Consider the following 21,762-nt stretch of genomic DNA (forward strand, 5'->3'; position numbering starts at 1 on the left):
TAGGGTCCTGACAAGGTTTTGAACTACTGTAAACTCAGACTTCTGTCATTTTCCTCCGTCGACGTCATTCACCTGAACATGAGGCAACGATCATCACGTGGCTGACCCTTGGCCTGCCACAACATTAGTGACCTATCCTTAGAGTAGGTAATAAATACCATGAGTCTAGAATCGTCCTTGTTGCAACTCAACAAGGAATAGATTTTTGCACAGTATTCTTTTGGGTGTGCACAAGTCTTTCATGTCTTTTTCCTCTTTTTGTATATTATTTATGACATGGGTAGCACCCTGTACTTTCATTTTACTCAATCAATGTGGTGCCCACCATTATACATTTTTCTGGGCAGTTATATAATAACATGCACTAGTGTAACAAGCATCATATGTTTAGACAGATGTTCTATTCTAATATCGTATGATTAAGCCCTAGGGGTGTACTGCCAGAAGAAATATTCTAAATAATTTAGTGTAGTCATTCAAATATTTCCCTCTTCTTTTAATGTGCTATACACTGTGTGCAGAATTATTAGGCAAATGAGTATTTTGACCACATCATCCTCTTTATGCATGTTGTCTTACTCCAAGCTGCATAGGCTCGAAAGCCTACTACCAATTAAGCATATTAGGTGATGTGCATCTCTGTAATGAGAAGGGGTGTGGTCTAATGACATCAACACCCTATATTAGGTGTGCATAATTATTAGGCAACTTCCTTTCCTTTGGCAAAATGGGTCAAAAGAAGGACTTGACAGGCTCAGAAAAGTCAAAAATAGTGAAATATCTTGCAGAGGGATGCAGCACTCTTAAAATTGCAAAGCTTCTGAAACGTGATCATCGAACAATCAAGCGTTTCATTCAAAATAGTCAACAGGGTCGCAAGAAGCGTGTGGAAAAACCAAGGCGCAAAATAACTGCCCATGAACTGAGAAAAGTCAAGCGTGCAGCTGCCAAGATGCCACTTGCCACCAGTTTGGCCATATTTCAGAGCTGCAACATCACTGGAGTGCCCAAAAGCATAAGGTGTGCAATACTCAGAGACATGGCCAAGGTAAGAAAGGCTGAAAGATGACCACCACTGAACAAGACACACAAGCTGAAACGTCAAGACTGGGCCAAGAAATATCTCAAGACTGATTTTTCTAAGGTTTTATGGACTGATGAAATGAGAGTGAGTCTTGATGGGCCAGATGGATGGGCCCGTGGCTGGATTGGTAAAGGGCAGAGAGCTCCAGTCCGACTCAGACGCCAGCAAGGTGGAGGTGGAGTACTGGTTTGGGCTGGTATCATCAAAGATGAGCTTGTGGGGCCTTTTCGGGTTGAGGATGGAGTCAAGCTCAACTCCCAGTCCTACTGCCAGTTTCTGGAAGACACCTTCTTCAAGCAGTGGTACAGGAAGAAGTCTGCATCCTTCAAGAAAAACATGATTTTCATGCAGGACAATGCTCCATCACACGCGTCCAAGTACTCCACAGCGTGGCTGGCAAGAAAGGGTATAAAAGAAGAAAATCTAATGACATGGCCTCCTTGTTCACCTGATCTGAACCCCATTGAGAACCTGTGGTCCATCATCAAATGTGAGATTTACAAGGAGGGAAAACAGTACACCTCTCTGAACAGTGTCTGGGAGGCTGTGGTTGCTGCTGCACGCAATGTTGATGGTGAACAGATCAAAACACTGACAGAATCCATGGATGGCAGGCTTTTGAGTGTCCTTGCAAAGAAAGGTGGCTATATTGGTCACTGATTTGTTTTTGTTTTGTTTTTGAATGTCAGAAATGTATATTTGTGAATGTTGAGATGTTATATTGGTTTCACTGGTAAAAATAAATAATTGAAATGGGTATATATTTGTTTTTTGTTAAGTTGCCTAATAATTATGCACAGTAATAGTCACCTGCACACACAGATATCCCCCTAAAATAGCTAAAACTAAAAACAAACTAAAAACTACTTCCAAAAATATTCAGCTTTGATCTTAATGAGTTTTTTGGGTTCATTGAGAACATGGTTGTTGTTCAATAATAAAATTAATCCTCAAAAATACAACTTGCCTAATAATTCTGCACTCCCTGTACAACTTAGAATTTCACTACTACTTGCAAATGTCAGATGCAGGCATGTTGAGTAACCCAAAGCTAATTAATTGCCAACACAGACGCAGTGGTTGAACACTAAGAAGTGGAAGAGTATCTCAGGAGGAGGTGCTGATGTCCAAGCTGCTTGACTCTGCAGCAGATGCAAAACCCAAGTGCTACTCATCAGTTTAATAAAATTATGACTCCTTAGCAATATTATTCATAATAACGCAACATGTTGTTAATTCTCAGATGATTCCAGTATAGCAAATATTATTACAGTCATACATGATCAACGCAAGGGAAGTGAATTTTAAGGGAAGTCATTCCAAAACTTCTGATATCAACATGATCCTAAACACCTATATAGGAATCCTTATGGGTAAATTAGGCCTAACAGAACATCTGGAAATGTAAAAACAGAAGTAATATTCAGCAATAAAGGTGATGTAATTAAATGAAGAAAAAAAACACAATAAAACAAGGACTTATTGGCTTTTAAATAACTCATTAAACATAAAATTCACAAAACTGGTTCTGTGGAAACTTTTATAACTATTTTATAACATTGGTATTGCACCCTTTGGCAGAAATAAACTGCAGCAAATGTTTCTTATAGCTATCTACTAGTTACTGATGTTGACTGGGAGAAACATTTTCTTTTGATTTTTTTTCAGCTGAGAGACGTTCTTTACATGTACAGCACCTCGAGGAGATTCAGATCAGAACTTTGACTTGGCCTTTAAGACCATCCAGCTGTTTTTCAGTCATTCAACTGTGGATTTACTGGTATGTTTAGGCTCTTTGTTATGTTGCATCCGCCTTTGGAAAAGCTTCAGTCTTCTGACAGATGGTCTTATGTTATCCTCAAGGGATGAGGTGCAATGAAGAATTAATAGGGAATTCTATGATGGTGAGCTGTACTAGCCCTGATGCAATGCATCCCCAAACTACAACAGATATCTCACTATGCTGTATAGTTGGTGTCAGGAACTTCTGATAAAAGATTGTCTTTGGTTATGTTTGGTTATCACTAGGGATGAGCGAACCCGAACTGTATAGTTCGGGTTCGTACCGAATTTTGGGGTGTCCCTGACACGGACCCGAACCCGAATATTTTCGTAAAAGTCTGGGTTCGGGTTCGGTGTTCGGCGCTTTCTTGGCGCTTTTTGAAAGGCTGCAAAGCAGCCAATCAACAAGCGTCATACTACTTGGCCCAAGAGGCCATCACAGCCATGCCTACTATTGGCATGGCTGTGATTGGCCAGTGCACCATGTGACCCAGCCTCTATTTAAGTTGGAGTCACGTAGCGCCGCACGTCACTCTGCTATGATCAGTATAGGGAGAGGTTGCAGCTGCGACGTTAGGGCGAGATTAGGCAGATTAACTCCTCCAAAAGACTTCATTCTGTGATCGATCTGCAGCTGTGGATCATTGAAGTGCTATTATTGACTTGCTCACTTTTTTGAGGCTGCCCAGAGCGTTTTTAGATCACTTTTTTTCTGGGGTGATCGGCGGCCATTTTGTGACTTGTGGTGCGCCAGCACGAGCTATCACCAAGTGTATTTAACCATCGATAGTGTGGTTATTTTGTGCTATATCCTACATCAGCTGCAGGCTGAGCCTGTGTCACCGAAGTGCATTTAACCATCAACAGTCTGGTTATTTTTTGGCCATATACTACATCAGCTGCAGGCTGAGCCTGTGTCACCCAAGTGCATTTAACCATCAACAGTCTGATTATTTTTTGGCCATATACTACATCAGCTGCAGGCTGAGCCTGTGTCACCCAAGTGTATTTAACCATCGATAGTGTGGTTATTTTGTGCTATATCCTACATCAGCTGCAGGCTGAGCCTGTGTCACCCAAGTGCATTTAACCATCAACAGTCTGATTATTTTTTGGCCATATACTACATCAGCTGCAGGCTGAGGCTGTGTCACCCAAGTGCATTTAACCATCAACAGTCTGATTATTTTTTGGCCATATACTACATCAGCTGCAGGCTGAGCCTGTGTCACCCAAGTGTATTTAACCATCGATAGTGTGGTTATTTTGTGCTATATCCTACATCAGCTGCAGGCTGAGCCTGTGTCACCCAAGTGCATTTAACCATCAACAGTCTGATTATTTTTTGGCCATATACTACATCTGGTGCAGGCTGAGCCTGTGTCACCCAAGTGCATTTAACCATCAACAGTCTGATTATTTTTTGGCCATATACTACATCTGGTGCAGGCAAAGCCTGTGTCACCCAAGTGCATTTAACCATCAACAGTGTGGTTATTTTTTGGCCATATATTACATCAGGGGCAAGTTGAGCCTGTCACCCAGCGCCTAAAAAATAGACCTGACATTTCTATTCAACCAAATCTGTACTGTTTTAGCTGGTCAAGTTATTTGTATTGACCGTAAAAGCACACTTTTTTTTCTGGGTTGAAAAAGCATTCCCAAATTTGCCATTCTCAAAATAACTAGTTTCTGGTATTTGAGGCCTACTTGAAATCTATCCCAAAAAGAAAATCTTACATTGAAGGTATTGATAGTGTCATTCAGAAAAACCTAAGACACACGCTAGCGTGCTGATAGAAGTGTGATTCTGTGATTAAACCTATACCTGTCACACAGCGCAAAAAAAAACAGGTCTCACATCTCTATTCAACCAAATCTGCACTGTTTTAGCTGGTCAAGTTATTTGTAGTGACCGTAAAAGCAGACTTTTTGTTCTGGGTTGAAAAAGCATTCCCAAATTTGCCATTCTCAAAATAACTAGTTTCTGGTATTTGAGGCCTACTTGAAATCTATCCCAAAAAGAAAATCTTACATTGAAGGTATTGGTAGTGTCATTCAGAAAAACCTAAGACACACGCTAGCGTGCTGATAGAAGTGTGATTCTGTGATTAAACCTATACTTGTCACACAGCGCAAAAAAAATCAGGTCTCACATTTCTATTCAACCAAATCTGCACTGTTTTAGCTGGTCAAGTTATTTGTAGTGACTGTAAAAGCACACTTTTTGTTCTGGGTTGAAAAAGCATTCCCAAATTTGCCATTCTCAAAATAACTAGTTTCTGGTATTTGAGGCCTACTTGAAATCTATCCCAAAAAGAAAATCTTACATTGAAGGTATTGATAGTGTCATTCAGAAAAACCTAAGACACACGCTAGCGTGCTGATAGAAGTGTGATTCTGTGATTAAACCTATACCTGTCACACAGCGCAAAAAAAAAACAGGTCTCACATCTCTATTCAACCAAATCTGCACTGTTTTAGCTGGTCAAGTTATTTGTAGTGATCGTAAAAGCAGACTTTTTGTTCTGGGTTCAAAAAGAATTCCCAAATTTGCCATTCTCAAAATAACTAGTTTCTGGTATTTGAGGCCTACTTGAAATCTATCCCAAAAAGAAAATCTTACATTGAAGGTATTGATAGTGTCATTCAGAAAAACCTAAGACACACGCTAGCATGCTGATAGAAGTGTGATTCTGTGATTAAACCTATACCTGTCACACAGGGCAAAAAAAAACAGGTCTCACATCTCTATTCAACCAAATCTGCACTGCTTTAGCTGGTCAAGTTATTTGTAGTGACCGTAAAAGCAGACTTTTTGTTCTGGGTTGAAAAAGCATTCCCAAATTTGCCATTCTCAAAATAACTAGTTTCTGGTATTTGAGGCCTACTTGAAATCTATCCCAAAAAGAAAATCTTACATTGAAGGTATTGATAGTGTCATTCAGAAAAACCTAAGACACACGCTAGCGTGCTGATAGAAGTGTGATTCTGTGATTAAACCTATACCTGTCACACAACGCAAAAAAAAACAGGTCTCACATCTCTATTCAACCAAATCTGCACTGTTTTAGCTGGTCAAGTTATTTGTAGTGACCGTAAAAGCACACTTTTTTTTCTGGGTTGAAAAAGCATTCCCAAATTTGCCATTCTCAAAATTGTGGTGAACGGGAACAATGAGGAAAACATCTAATAAGGGACTCGGACACGGACGTGGACATGGTCGTGGTGGTGTTAGTGGACCCTCTGGTGCTGGGAGAGGACGTGGCCGTTCTCCAACAGCCACACGTCCTAGTGAACCAACTACCTCAGGTCTCAGTAGCCAGCAGAATTTACAGCGATATTTGGTGGGGCCCAATGCCGTTCTAAGGATGGTAAGGCCTGAGCAGGTACAGGCATTAGTCAATTGGGTGGCCGACAGTGGATCCAGCACGTTTACATTATCTCCCACCCAGTCTTCTGCAGAAAGCGCACATATGGCGCATGAAAACCAAGCCCATCGGTCTGTCACATCACCTCCATGCATATCAGGGAAACTGTCTGAGCCTCAAGTTATACAGCAGTCTCTTATGCTGTTTGAAGACTCTGCTGCCAGGGTTTCCCAAGGGCATCCACCTAGCCCTTCCCCAGGGGTGGAAGAGATAGAATGCACTAACGCACAACCACTTATTTTTCCTGATGATGAGGACATGGGAATACCACCTCAGCACGTCTCTGATGATGACGAAACACAGGTGCCAACTGCTGCGTCTTTCTGCAGTGTGCAGACTGAACAGGAGGTCAGGGATCAAGACTGGGTGGAAGACGATGCAGGGGACGATGAGGTCCTAGACCCCACATGGAATGAAGGTCGTGCCACTGACTTTCACAGTTCGGAGGAAGAGGCAGTGGTGAGACCGAGCCAACAGCGTAGCAAAAGAGGGAGCAGTGGGAAAAATCAGAACACCCGCCGCCAAGAGACTCTGCCTGCTACTGACCGCCGCCATCTGGGACCGAGCACCCCAAAGGCAGCCTCAAGGAGTTCCCTGGCATGGCACTTCTTCAAACAATGTGCTGACGACAAGACCCGAGTGGTTTGCACGCTGTGCCATCAGAGCCTGAAGCGAGGCATTAACGTTCTGAACCTTAGCACAACCTGCATGACCAGGCACCTGCATGCAAAGCATGAACTGCAGTGGAGTAAACACCTTAAAAACAAGGAAGTCACTCAGGCTCCCCCTGCTACCTCTTCTGCTGCTGCCGCCTCGGCCTCTTCTGCTGCTGCGGCCGCCTCGGCCTCTTCTGCTGCTGCGGCCGCCGCCTCAGCCTCTTCCTCCGCCTCTGGAGGAACGTTGGCACCTGCCGCCCAGCAAACATGGGATGTACCATCAACACCACCACCTGCGTCACCAAGCATCTCAACCATGTAACACGGCAGCGTTCAGCTCTCCATCTCACAAACATTTGAGAGAAAGCGTAAATTCCCACCTACCCACCCTCGATCCCTGGCCCTGAATGCCAGCATTTCTAAACTACTGGCCTATGAAATGCTGTCATTTAGGCTGGTGGACACACACAGCTTCAAACAGCTCATGTCACTTGCTGTCCCACAGTATGTTGTTCCCAGCCGCCACTACTTCTCCAAGAGAGCCGTGCCTTCCCTGCACAAACAAGTGTCCGATAAAATCAAGTGTGCACTGCGCAATGCCATCTGTGGCAAAGTCCACCTAACCACAGATACGTGGACCAGTAAGCACGGCCAGGGACGCTATATCTCCCTAACTGCACACTGGGTAAATGAAGTGGCGGCTGGGCCCCAGGCGGAGAGCTGTTTGGCGCACGTCCTTCCGCCGCCAAGGATCGCAGGGCAACATTCTTTGCCTCCTGTCTCCTCCTCCTCCTACTCAGCTTCCTCCTCCTCTTCTTCCACCTGCTCATCCAGTCAGCCACACACCTTCACCACCAACTTCAGCACAGCACGGGGTAAACGTCAGCAGGCCATTCTGAAACTCATATGTTTGGGGGACAGGCCCCACACCGCACAGGAGTTGTGGCGGGGTATAGAACAACAGACCGACGAGTGGTTGCTGCCGGTGAGCCTCAAGCCCGGCCTGGTGGTGTGCGATAATGGGCGAAATCTCGTTGCAGCTCTGGGACTAGCCGGTTTGACGCACATCCCTTGCCTGGCGCATGTGCTGAATTTGGTGGTGCAGAAGTTCATTCGCAACTACCCCGACATGTCAGAGCTGCTGCATAAAGTGCGGGCCGTCTGCTCGCGCTTCCGGCGTCTGCGCTACAGCGTAACTTCGGCCTTCCCGCTCACCGCCTCATATGCGACGTGCCCACCAGGTGGAACTCCACCTTGCATATGCTGGACAGACTGTGCGAGCAGCAGCAGGCCATAGTGGAGTTTCAGCTGCAGCACGCACGGGTCAGTCGCACTGTGGATCAGACCCACTTCACCACCAATGACTGGGCCTCCATGCGAGACCTGTGTGCCCTGTTGCGCTGTTTCGAGTACTCCACCAACATGGCCAGTGGCGATGACGCCGTTATCAGCGTTACAATACCACTTCTATGTCTCCTTGAGAAAACACTTAGGGCGATGATGGAAGAGGAGGTGGCTCAGGAGGAAGAGGAGGAAGAGGGGTCATTTTTAGCACTTTCAGGCCAGTCTCTTCGAAGTGACTCAGAGGGAGTTTTTTTGCAACACCAGAGGCCAGGTACAAATGTGGCAAGACAGGGCCCACTACTGGAGGACGAGGATGAGGAGGAGGTGGAGGAGGATGAGGATGAAGCATGTTCACAGTGGGGTGGCACCCAAAGCAGCTCGGGCCCATCACTGGTGCGTGGCTGGAGGGAAACACAGGACGATGACGATACGCCTCCCACAGAGGACAGCTTGTCCTTAACTCTGGGCAGCCTGGCACACATGAGCGACTAAATGCTGCAGTGCCTGCGCAACGACAGCAGAGTTGCCCACATTTTAACGTGTGCGGACTACTGGGTTGCCACCCTGCTGGATCCCCGGTACAAAGACAATGTGCCCACCTTACTTCCTACACTGGAGCGTGATAGGAAGATGCGCGAGTACAAGCGCACGTTGGTAGACGCGCTACTGAGAGCATTCCCAAATGTCACAGGGGAACCAGTGGAAGCCCAAGGCGAAGGCAGAGGAGGAGCAAGAGGTCGCCAACGCAGCTGTGTCACGCCCAGCTCCTCTGAGGGCAGGGTTAGCGTGGCAGAGATGTGGAAAAGTTTTGTCAACACGCCACAGCTAACTGCACCACCACCTGATACGGAACGTGTTAGCAGGAGGCAACATTTCACTAACATGGTGGAACAGTACCTGTGCACACCCCTCCACGTACTGACTGATGGTTCGGCCCCATTCAACTTCTGGGTCTCCAAATTGTCCACGTGGCCAGAGCTAGCCTTTTATGCCTTGGAGGTGCTGGCCTGCCCGGCGGCCAGCGTTTTGTCTGAACGTGTATTCAGCACGGCAGGGGGCGTCATTACAGACAAACGCAGCCGCCTGTCTACAGCCAATGTGGACAAGCTGACGTTCATAAAAATGAACCAGGCATGGATCCCACAGGACCTGTCCATCCCTTGTGCAGATTAGATATTAACTACCTCCCCTTAACAATATATTATTCTACTCCAGGGCACTTCCTCATTCAATACTATTTTTAATTTCATTTTACCATTATATTGCGGGGCAACCCAAAGTTGAATGAACCTCTCCTCTGTCTGGGTGCCGGGGCCTAAATGTGTGACAGTGGCCTGTTCCAGTGGTGGGTGACGTGAAGCCTGATTCTCTGCTATGACATGAATACAGATTCTGCGCTGACATAAGGCCAGATTCTCTGTTACGGGACCTCTCTCCTCTGCCTGGGTGCCTGGGCCTAAATGTGTGACAGTGGCCTGTTCCAGTGGTGGGTGACGTGAAGCCTGATTCTCTGCTATGACATGAAGACAGATTCTGCGCTGACATAAGGCCAGATTCTCTGTTACGGGACCTCTCTCCTCTGCCTGGGTGCCGGGGCCTAAATGTGTGACAGTGGCCTGTTCCAGTGGTGGGTGACGTGAAGCCTGATTCTCTGCTATGACATGAAGACAGATTCTGCGCTGACATAAGGCCAGATTCTCTGTTACGGGACCTCTCTCCTCTGCCTGGGTGCCTGGGCCTAAATGTGTGACAGTGGCCTGTTCCAGTGGTGGGTGACGTGAAGCCTGATTCTCTGCTATGACATGAATACAGATTCTGCGCTGACATAAGCCCAGATTCTCTGTTACGGGACCTCTCTCCTCTGCCTGGGTGCCTGGGCCTAAATGTGTGACAGTGACCTGTTCCAGTGGTGGGTGACGTGAAGCCTGATTCTCTGCTATGACATGAAGACAGATTCTGCGCTGACATAAGGCCAGATTCTCTGTTACGGGACCTCTCTCCTCTGCCTTGGTGCCGGGGCCTAAATGTGTGACAGTGGCCTGTTCCAGTGGTGGGTGACGTGAAGCCTGATTCTCTGCTATGACATGAAGACAGATTCTGCGCTGACATAAGGCCAGATTCTCTGTTACGGGACCTCTCTCCTCTGCCTGGGTGCCTGGGCCTAAATGTGTGACAGTGGCCTGTTCCAGTGGTGGGTGACGTGAAGCCTGATTCTCTGCTATGACATGAAGACAGATTCTGTGCTGACATAAGGCCAGATTCTCTGTTACGGGACCTCTCTCCTCTGCCTGGGTGCCTGGGCCTAAATGTGTGACAGTGGCCTGTTCCAGTGGTGGGTGACGTGAAGCCTGATTCTCTGCTATGACATGAAGACAGATTCTGCGCTGACATAAGGCCAGATTCTCTGTTACGGGACCGCTCTCCTCTGTCTGGGTGCCGGGGCCTAAATGTGTGACAGTGGCCTGTTCCAGTGGTGGGTGACGTGAAGCCTGATTTTCTGCTATGACATGAAGACAGATTCTGCGCTGACATAAGGCCAGATTCTCTGTTACGGGACCTCTCCTCTGCCTGGGTGCCTGGGCCTAAATGTGTGACAGTGGCCTGTTCCAGTGGTGGGTGACGTGAAGCCTGATTCTCTGCTATGACATGAAGACTGATTCTGCGCTGACATGAAGCCAGATTCTCTGCTATGGCATGAAGAGACTGATTCTCTGCTGACATGAAGCCAGATTCTTTGCTATGGCATGAAGAGACTGATTCTCTGCTGACATGAAGCCAGATTCTCTGCTATGGGACCTCTGTCCAATTGATATTGGTTCATTTTTATTTTTTTAATTTGAATTTCCCTATCCACATTTGTTTGCAGGGGATTTACCTACATGTTGCTGCCTTTTGCAGCCCTCTAGCTCTTTCCTGGGCTGTTTTACAGCCTTTTTAGTGCCCAAAAGTTCGGGTCCCCATTGACTTCAATGGGGTTCGGGACGAAGTTCGGATCGGGTTCGGATCCCGAACCCGAACATTTACGGGAAGTTCGGCCGAACTTCTGGAACCCGAACATCCAGGTGTTCACTCAACTCTAGTTATCACCAAACGTCTAATGGATCGGGGCCAAAAACCTTTGCCTTGTTTGTTCAGAGTATTTTTTTTTTACAGGAATTGTGTTTGCCCTCATGTTCATGTGAAAACCTCAGTCTAAATCCTCATTCACACGTCAGTGTTTTGGTCAGTGATTTCCATCAGTGATTGTGAGCCAAAACCAGGATTGGAGCCTTAACAGAGATAAGGTATAAGGAAAAGATCTGCAGCTGTTCTCTGTTTGGAGCTGCACCTGGTTTTGGCTCAAAATCACTGATGGAAATCACTGACGGAACATTGACTGTATGAATGAGACATAAAACTTAGGACTCATTCACACGACCTTAATTTCAACGGGACTGCAAAAGATGCGGACAGCACACGGTGTAGTTCCATTCAGCGGCCCTGCAAAAAATATAGAGCATGTCCTATTCTTGTCTGCAATTGCAGACAAGAGTAGGCATTTTCTATAAAGGCCATAGTGGCCATGCGGATCTGTGGTTGCGTGAATGCGCCCTTATTTTTGTTTCCGATAGCAAAGGTTTCTTATTTGCACATTTTCCATGTACTGTAAATCTGATTTGTGCAGCCTCTTTCTAATAATAGACTCATGCACTTTGACATAAACAGTGGTGATGATCTCCTGACGGTCCTGTGAGGACATGCTGGGATTCTTATATACTTCATTCAGCATCTTGTGTTGAAGGTACAGGGAGCCTCTGAGGAGCTAGTGCAGAGTACTGCCTCAGGCCATCGCACCCAGGAGCTTGGTGCAGTGAAAGTGTAGATTGAAGAATCAGGCCAAATATACACTCACCTAAAGAATTATTAGGAACACCATACTAATACGGTGTTGGACCTCCTTTTGCCTTCAGAACTGCCTTAATTCTACGTGGCATTGATTCAACAAGGTGCGGATAGCATTCTTTAGAAATGTTGGCCCATATTGATAGGATAGCATCTTGCAGTTGATAGAGATTTGAGGGATGCACATCCAGGGCACAAAGCTCCCGTTCCACCACATCCCAAAGATGCTCTATTGGGTTGAGATCTGGTTACTGTGGGGGCCATTTTAGTACAGTGAACTCCTTGTCATGTTCAAGAAACCAATTTGAAATGATTTGAGCTTTGTGACATGGTGCATTATCCTGCTGGAAGTAGCCATCAGAGGATGGATACATGTTCTCATTCTGTTTACGCTGTTAAAGATGTGTGAATTTTATTCTATATTTTTGTATATCTAGGATTGTAATGAGTTAACTTTTTCTTCTCCAAGTGCCCACCCACCCCCTCTTTGTTTCAAGACTGGAGAAGAGAGGGGGGGGGGGAAAGAGCCGTGCACGCGCAGTGCCCCAACTTGGGATTAAGAGGACCGACCAAGCTGCTTTTTCCATCTCCAGGTTCCTAAAATCAATTCAGTTTGGTGTATCAGAGTTTGGTCTGTCACTGTGAAGGCAGTCGAAGGTACCCGGCCTAAATTTTTTTTCACAAAAGGCAATCCCACCCTGATATGGGACGTAACAGGGATTAAATTGATGAGAATAGTACTACAGAAAATACTACTCATATCGGGTGTGAGAGTAAATTGCATGGCGCAGACGCAGTGACCGTGGCGTGGATTCAAACAAAGGGGAGGGAGCCAGCGTTTTTTTTAACCATCTCCCCGTTCGAAAAATCAATTTAATAAATGGACCCCAGATTTGGGACGTAACAGGGATTAAACTGATGAGAATAGTACTACAGAAAATACCACTCATATCGGGTGTGACAGTAAATTGCACGGCGCAGACGCAGTGACCGTGGCGTGGATTCAAACAAAGGGGAGGGAGCCAGCGTTTTTTTAACCATCTCCCCGCTCGAAAAATCAATTTAATAAATGGACCCCAGATTGGGGACGTAACAGGGATTAAACTGATGAGAAGAGAGAACTACAGAAAATACCACTCATATCGGGTGTGAGAGTAAATTGCACGACGCAGTGACCGTGGCATGGATTCAAACAAAGGTGAGGGAGCCAGCGTTTTTTTTAACCATCTCCCCGTTCGAAAAATCCATTTAATAAATTGATCCCAGATTGGGGACCATACAGGGATTAAACTGATGAGAATAGTACTACAGAAAATACCACTCAGGGGTGTGACAGTAAATTGCACGGCGCAGACGCAATGACCATGGCGTGGATTCAAACAAAGGGGAGGGAGCCAGCGTTTTTTTTAACCATCTCCCCGTTCGAAAAATCAATTCAATTCACCTTTTGGGGACCCTTGGTGTTGTACGTGGCTGGGTGGAGGAAGAAACCTTCAATGACATCAACGGGACATGTCTAGCTTGGTATCCAACCTTGTGCAAATGGGAAGTTTGTGGTTGGGAAAATGGACTGTTTGCGGTTGTTTGCGGTGCATTAAAAGGGGAGTTTGGTCTGTCAATGTCTGTGAAGCGGGCGTAACCCTTACACTACCTGATCGATACAACATCATACCTGATCGTATACACACACTGGATGTTTTAAACCACGTTGTTCAAAAAAAAATTGGATTGTTAGGTGATTTATGCCCTTTATGGATTAAAATCCAACTCTGCATCAACTATGTAATTTTCCATGGAAGTTTTGCCATGGATCCCCCTCCGGCATGCCACAGTCCAGGCGTTAGTCCCCTTGAAACAACTTTTCCATCACTACTGTGGCTAGAAAGAGTCCCTGTGGGTTTTAAAATTCGCCTGCCTATTGTCTATGCCGGTTCACCCGGTTCGCGAACATTTGCAGAAATTCGCGTTCGCCGTTCGCGAACGAAAATTTTCATTTTCGCGACATCTCTAAGTCTGAGAGCCATCATTTTTTTTTTTTTTGGTCGATTACCTTGGGTAGGGTATGATTTTTGCGGGATGAGATGACGGTTTTATTGGCACTATTTTGGGGTGCGTGTGACTTTTTGATCGCTTGGTATTACACTTTTTGTGATGTAAGGTGACAAAAAATGGTTTATTTAGCACAGTTTTTATTTTTTATGGTGTTCATCTGAGGGGTTAGGTCATGTGATATGTTTATAGAGACGGTCGATACGGACGCGGCGATACCCAAACTTTATTTGGTGAAAATGACGTTTTGTTTATTTTTACTTGAAACTTTTAATTTTTTGGGGGGAAAACTTTTTTTTTTCAACTTTTTTTTCACTTTCTTTTTTGTCCAACTTTGGGACTTGAACTTTTGGGGGTCTAATCCTTTACAATGCATTCCAATACTTCTGTATTGGAATGCATTGGCTGTATGAGTAATACTGTGTGTATTACTCATACAGCTTCCGGCCTGTGAGATCCAGGGGGCTGGATCTCACAGGCTCTTCACCGGAAGGCAGCGCAATGCCTTCCTTAGACATCGCGCTGCCTTCCATGCCATAGGGTCCCCCCTACAGCCGCATGGGGACCCGATGGCACCGCCGCACAGTCGCCACAACCGCAGGTAAAAGCCGCAAACCGCAGGTCTGAATTGACCTGCGGTTTGCGGCGATCGCCGATACGGGGGGGTCACATGACCCCCCCCGGCGTTGTGACAGGATGCCCGCTGAATGATTTCAGTGGGCATCCTGTTCCTATTAACCCCCGCCGCAATGTCTGTTTAAAGTTAGGACGTACCGGTACGCCCTGAGTCCTTAAGGACTCGGGAAACAGGGCGTACCGGTACGCCCTAAGTCCCTAAGGGGTTAAATGGCTGTCTGGGCAGTTACGCTAATAGCATAACGCACAGGGAAGCCTTATGGGTTTTTCAGATACACCATTTACGCGCCATGCAAAACACGGTTGTGTTCATGTAGCCTAAGCCCCCTTGCACACGATCGTATGCTCTCCGAGACATGCGGTCCATGAGCATGCCATATGTTCCGGAGCGGCATACAACGTGCACACGGGAGCGCGCAGAATCATAGGTTACTATGCCAACAATGTATATTAACCATAGGTTAATATTGATGCTGTGCGCATTGGCCACCCGTGGGACGATTGTCCTGCATTCATATGAGCACAGGACTATAGTTCCATGGGCGGCCGATGCGGAGAGTATCATAGTAACCTCTGCTGCTGTGCGCTCCCATGTGCACGATGTATGCCACTCCGGGACATATGGCATGCTCATGGACCGTATGTCTCAAAGGGCATACAGTCGTGTGCAAGTGGCGTAAGTGTCTAAAGTAGCTAAAAAATATAAAAGACCCCAAAAAATAACATTAAACTGTGTCCCAACTATAGCTAATCCAAAAAACACTATAATGACCATAAACATATGTAACTTCTGGATTTTGATGTAAATCTGAAGTGTTTATACACCTACTCCACACAATGCACTAATTGTCTGCTAAACTAAATTGCATTAATATTTTATTTTATTTTAAACATACAGTAATCAATAAATGCCATAAACGAATGGCCAAGTTCCAGAAGGAGCATCAAAAGGATCTATTGGCTCTCCATAAGCTGCTGCGGCAGGTTTCTAAGAAGGTTCAGAGGATGCATAGGAGGAACCGTCAAATAATGAAGGAAATAGTGGATTTCCATGAAAAACTAACAAAGTAGCCCGAAAGGACAGTTATTGTTAAAATGTTGTTAGTTGTTATTGTTAAAATGTTGTTAAAAATATTGATCTGCCACAGACTCGATGTGCCCGATCTTGAAAGTTCTAGCAGTCTGAGGAACACATCGTTTCGTGTGTAGCTAATTTTGTACTTCTTTTTCTTGTTGTTTAAAAAAAGAATTATTTATTTAAACAAAAAATTTAAAAAGTCAAATAGTGTATTTTTTTTTATGTTAGCCCATTCCTGCTGCACACTTACAACATGATGCTGTCAGAGGTGTCTTGGTTTATTTTTGGTGTTGTCCTGGTATGGTGGGGGCCCATTCCTGGGAACACATTCCTGCTGCACACTTCAAACCTGATGCTGGCTATCGTGCTGAGTTAGGCCGAGTTATGTGTAGGCCTTATACTGGACCCTTAACATCTACCTGCTGCTGATGCTGAAGTCTGTCCTGACTTATGTGTGGGCCTTATACTCCACAGTTACCAATACTTGCTGTTGTAGCTCCTGACACTGCTGAGTTATGTAGGCCTTATACTCCACCGTTACCGATACTTTCTGTTGTAAGTCCTGACACTGCTGAGTGATGTGTGGGCCTTATACTCCACCGTTACTGTTACCGATACTACCTGTTGTGGGTCCTGACACTGCTAAGTTATGTGTGGGCCGTGTGCTACAGTGTTACCATGTACCTACTGCTGTCTGTCCTGAACAAGATGAGTTTGACCCTGGAATAAAGGGGCCTTACAACTAACTTATAAAATTACACTGTAACATCACATTATAAAAAAACAAAAGCACGCGTCCATTTTTTTAAATCGGAGAAGGTGCTTTTGCTCCATGTCACGCACCTTCTTATTGACTCGATGCTGCAGCTTTTTCATTTCCAGCATGTCATTCTTATATTCTTTTAAAAAAATTTCCAAGTGCTTTATGCATAAAGCACTTGGAATTTTTTTTAAAAGAATATAAGAATGACATGCTGGAAATGAAAAAGCTGCAGCATCGAGTCAATAAGAAGGTGCGTGACATGGAGCAAAAGCACCTTCTCCGATTTAAAAAAATGGACGCGTGCTTTTGTTTTTTTATAATGTAATGTTAAAAAAAAAAAAAAAAAAAATGTATTTCAATTACGGTTACTTACATGACAATTAATGCATTGTGTGTAGTATGTGTTTAAACACTGCCGATTTACATCTAAATACAATAACTATAGATTTTTACGTTAATTATATTTTGGTTTGCTTAGTGATAGTTCGGATAGAGTATAATGTTATTTATTTGATTAATTAATAGTTTTTAGGTAGTTTACAGAGTATGTCACATTTTTTTTATTTTCCCATTACACTAGTTTCTGTTGTCCCCTCATTGTTGCCACTTTTAACCACTTCACAGCCGGCCATTAAGAGTAGGCCTCAGCGATACGTGACTTGACGCAGAGGGACAGTCTATTACGGACCAACAGATACCCTGCCCCCAGGCATAAACGTTTGTGAACCGGAGTGCATATGCTGCTCAGCTAAACAGGCAGCCATGTTAACTCAGTGGCGGATCCAGAGCCTGGTCTCGGGAGGGGCACTTCCAGATTATTTTCTGTCCGCCGCCACAAAACAATGGTGCTTATAGAACAGACTACACAGTGTAGCGGTATACTGTATATTGTGTGGCACAGTGTAGACTATATGTGTATAACATAAACATATTTCACATGAAAACTTACAATTATTTGGCTTGGCCCTTGGGGATCTCGGACACCACTTCAACACTTGGCTGGGGGGCTCGGTGGAGCTGATGTTGTGTTTTATCCTAATGAGAAATATTTCATAATAAGGATTTGGAGAAGGGGCAGAGGAATAGCAGAGCAGGGAGAGGATGGTGCTGCTACTAGGGGGTCATACCATGGGGGAGTAATAAAGCCCACCATAATGCCCCCCCAGTAGAAATAATTCTCCTTATAATGTGACAGTGCAAAAAATACCCCCTTGTAATTCCCCCAGTTGAGCTAATGTCCCCATAGTGCCCTCATAATGTGCCAGTATAAAATACCCCTATATAGTGCCCCCAGTAAATGCCTCCATAGTGCTCCTCTCCCCCCTTCCTCCTAGTGCCCCCATAATGTACCAGTATAAAATGCCCCAGTAGATGCCCTCAGTGCCCCTCATAATTTGCAAGTATAAAATACCCCTTCTTAGTGCCCCCCGTAGATGACCCCATAGTACTCCTCTCCCCCCTTCCTCATAGTACCCACCATAATGTGTCCCAGTATAAAATTCTACTGTACAGAGCGCCCATATAAAACACCCCTTCTTTGTGGCCTCAGTAGATGCCCCTATAGTGCCCCCAATAATGTGCCAGTAATAACAGCCCCCTCATCATGTGCCAGTAATAACAGCCCCCATCATGTGCCAGTAATAACAGCCCCCCATCATGTGCCAGTAATGACAGCCCCCATTATGTGCCAGTAATGACAGCCCCCCATTATTTGCCAGTAATGACAGCCCCCCATTATGTGCCAGTAATGACAGCCCCCCATTATGTGCCAGTAATGACAGCCCCCCATTATGTGCCAGTAGCCAGAGACCCCCATTATGTGCCAGTAGCCAGAGACCCCCATTATGTGCTTATATTTACCTCCTTTATGTGCTTATACTTACCTCCTTGGCAGCGATGCGATGCAGGCCTCTTCCGGCCTGTGTCCCGCGCTGTACGGCTCAGGTGGCGCAATGACGTCATCGCGCCGCCTGCGCCAGCCTCTGATAGGCTGCCGGCCTAGTGCATCTCCCTCCCCTGCCTCAGCACAGTCATCTGAATCGCTGTCCTGAGTACGGCGATACAGATGACTATGGAGATGAACGATTCCACAATGGAAGAGTTCATCTCCCTGTGCCCCGCCGCCGCCCCCCCACTTTTGAGCAGCTCGGGGGGCGGGGGGGAAATTGCCCTGTTGCCCCCCCCCCCCGATCCACCAGTGTGTTAACTAAGGGCTGCTATTTTTCAGATTCATTACACATGTGCATTGCAGCTCCGGAGATGCAGGGTGGTGGGGGGATCATGGGATGCTTGTGAATATGTTATGTATTCCGAATTATAGTAATGCGTGCACATATTTACCCTCCTGGTGGGGGGTGTAAACCACCTCTTCCTCCTCCTCTTCTGGAGTTGGGGGGCGGAATCTGGTGGTTGGAAAGTTTCGGCATCCTCCGTCTCAACTTCCTCCGTATCGCAAATATCAGGGGGGGAAGTGGCATCAACATTTTCTGAGGGTCCGGCATCTTCTCCTTCCGCCTGCTCCTCACACTCCTCCTCCTCCATGGAAACCTCCTCTAAATTTTTTTATTTTTTTTTGTGGGGGCAGACGGAGGGAACGGGTTGACCTGGAATAATGACACAATGTTAAGAATTTAGACAAACAACTCAGAAATCATAACAAAGGTAAAGATCAAAAAAATTCCTCTATGGAGGAATCTGCATGGGATTATGAAATATTAATTTTGTTGGTAAATAACATGCCAAAACCAGTGTTATAGATGGGTAGAACTAGTCTAAATTACAAGGTAGGATAAGGTAACAGGGGATTTGTTAGGAAGGTGTCCTATAGGGTATTGTGACTGGGTTATTGACGTTTTGGGAAACCAAACAACAGTTCGGAAATTAGATAAGGGGTTATTGGATGGTGTTATGTTGGGTATATCATTTTTTGTGGCTGCCAGCCGCTGTCAAGCCGCATTTTAAAGATCTGCTGCCAACCCTCCCTCCCACCCTCCCTTCCTGTTGATTTAGTTGTCATGGTCACTTTATAATTAGAAGGATGGGTAAAGTCTCCCCTTTAACTGTGACTTTTACGGTGACCGCCCCTTGAACAATGACTTTGACGGTGACCGCCCCTTCAACAGTGACTTTGACGGTGACCCCCCTTTAATAGTGACTTTCACTGTGACTATCCTAGAGAGCCCGCAAGATTTCTTTCCAGGTAGCAAGGGATGTGTATACCAAGTTTCGTTGAAATCGATGCTTGCGTTTTAGAGTTTTTGCGGAACATACACACATACGCACATACGTCCTTTTTTATATATATATATATATATATATATATATATATACTGTATATACAAAATCTTGAATCCCATGCAAATTGTGTGGGGGATGTATGTAATGGTCGGGGACTTTGACCAGAATACTGAATGATGTTTGCAGTTTATGTATATATAAACAAAAATACCTATATATATTTATGTGTGTGTGTGAAATTTATGAAATCATCCGGTGACATCATACATCAGTACCGCGCTGTGTGTATAACTATATATATACAATCTCAGCGAGGTAGAGATGTATGATGTAACCGGAAAATTTGGTACATGTCACACCAGATATTAGGTAATCATTTGAAAAGGGATGAAATACGGATGTAGTAGAGCTAACACACATGCTTTATGAGACGTGTTATGTAAACTTAATGCAATTAAATGCGTTAAGCTATTTTATAAAATGACCTCACCTCTTCCTCAGTGGCTTAGTAAGCCACTGAGGAAGAGGTGAGGTCACCTCGAAACGCGTCTGGCAGACTAAAGGAACCAAACTATCAATTAAATTAAATTATCCTGCAGGATTAAGAAGTACAGATCCGAAAAAGCTGGAATCATTCAAGATAACTTCGACAACTTCGTCTTTTTCTTAAAACGTATCTATCTACTACCACGTGGGACGCCGATAGCTGAGCGCCACAACCACACCATACGAAAAGACAAAAGTTCTGGGTCTGGGTGAGTAGCTGAACTGTGAGAGGGATGCCTCTACAGTAAGCGCTATAGAATTTTATACGAACAAATGACTACCTGATCTTATGCAAGATACATCGTATTATTAATTTGAAAGTCACCCATTGATATAACTGCACTGCATTAGTGTCCTATTGAAAATAACAGACACTTCAGTGCATAAATCAAGGATTAGTGTTGAGCGGCATGTCCCATATTCGAATTCGCGAAATTTCGCGAATATTCGAAAGAATATTCGTAAAATATTCGTGAATATTCAAATTCGTTATTATTTCGCATATGCGATAATTCGATAATACATATTATGCGATACATTTAACACTAATCCGACAAGCGTCACTTCACTGTGTTGTTAGAATATACCATCGGATCTAAGTTTTCCATACGTTCGTGAAAACTCAGTTCCGATGGTATATTTTAACTAATGCGGCAGGGTTAATAGCATTTTTCAAAAATTTGCCTATTAGCTGGCTGGATAATTCGCTTATTCGCTATATTCGTTTATTCGCTACATAACCACTTAAAATAATGTGATGCTATTGTTCGCGCGCACGTGCGCGCGCATTATAGGCGTGGTTTATCGCAAGTACGTCAGGGTCAATAGCATTTTTCAAATATTCAAATATTCACCTAACCGCTGCCTGTTAGATAATTTGCCTATTCGATATAGTCGCTTATTCTCTCTATTCGTTTATTCGCTACATACACCACCTGTTAGTGTGTTGTGATTGTGCGCGTGCACATGCGCACGTGCGCGCGCGCGCATTATAGGCGTGGTTTATCGCAAGTACGTCAGCTCTATTTTAAGAGTGAATCTTCCTGAGAAGAGATAATGGTGGGCACAAAATTCCACGACGAAGAGGATGAACTCCTGCTAACCGTAAGTACAAAACTTCATGTCATAACATTTTGAACGCATGTTCGCACCATATCTGTATAGTATAGTAATTATTAAGCAATAGTATGTTTAATACTATATTCGCGCATGCGCAGTTATGCGGATATATATATGCGCACTAAATATAACTTTATTTTTAATCATGTCTGATT

The 21,762-nt window shown here is 44.9% G+C and overlaps 1 long non-coding RNA gene across 1 annotated transcript; it reads left to right on the forward strand.

Annotated features, from left to right (window-relative positions):
• The first annotated feature begins 1,767 nt into the window (after positions 1–1,767).
• Positions 1,768–21,009, forward strand: LOC120991573. Its single transcript, XR_005776727.1, has 3 exons — positions 1,768–1,777; positions 16,315–16,323; positions 20,882–21,009. It is a non-coding gene; the product is annotated as an uncharacterized LOC120991573 (long non-coding RNA).
• The last annotated feature ends 753 nt before the right edge of the window (positions 21,010–21,762 follow it).

Source organism: Bufo bufo, chromosome 2, assembly GCF_905171765.1.
Source record: "Bufo bufo chromosome 2, aBufBuf1.1, whole genome shotgun sequence".
Lineage (NCBI taxonomy): Eukaryota > Metazoa > Chordata > Amphibia > Anura > Bufonidae > Bufo > Bufo bufo.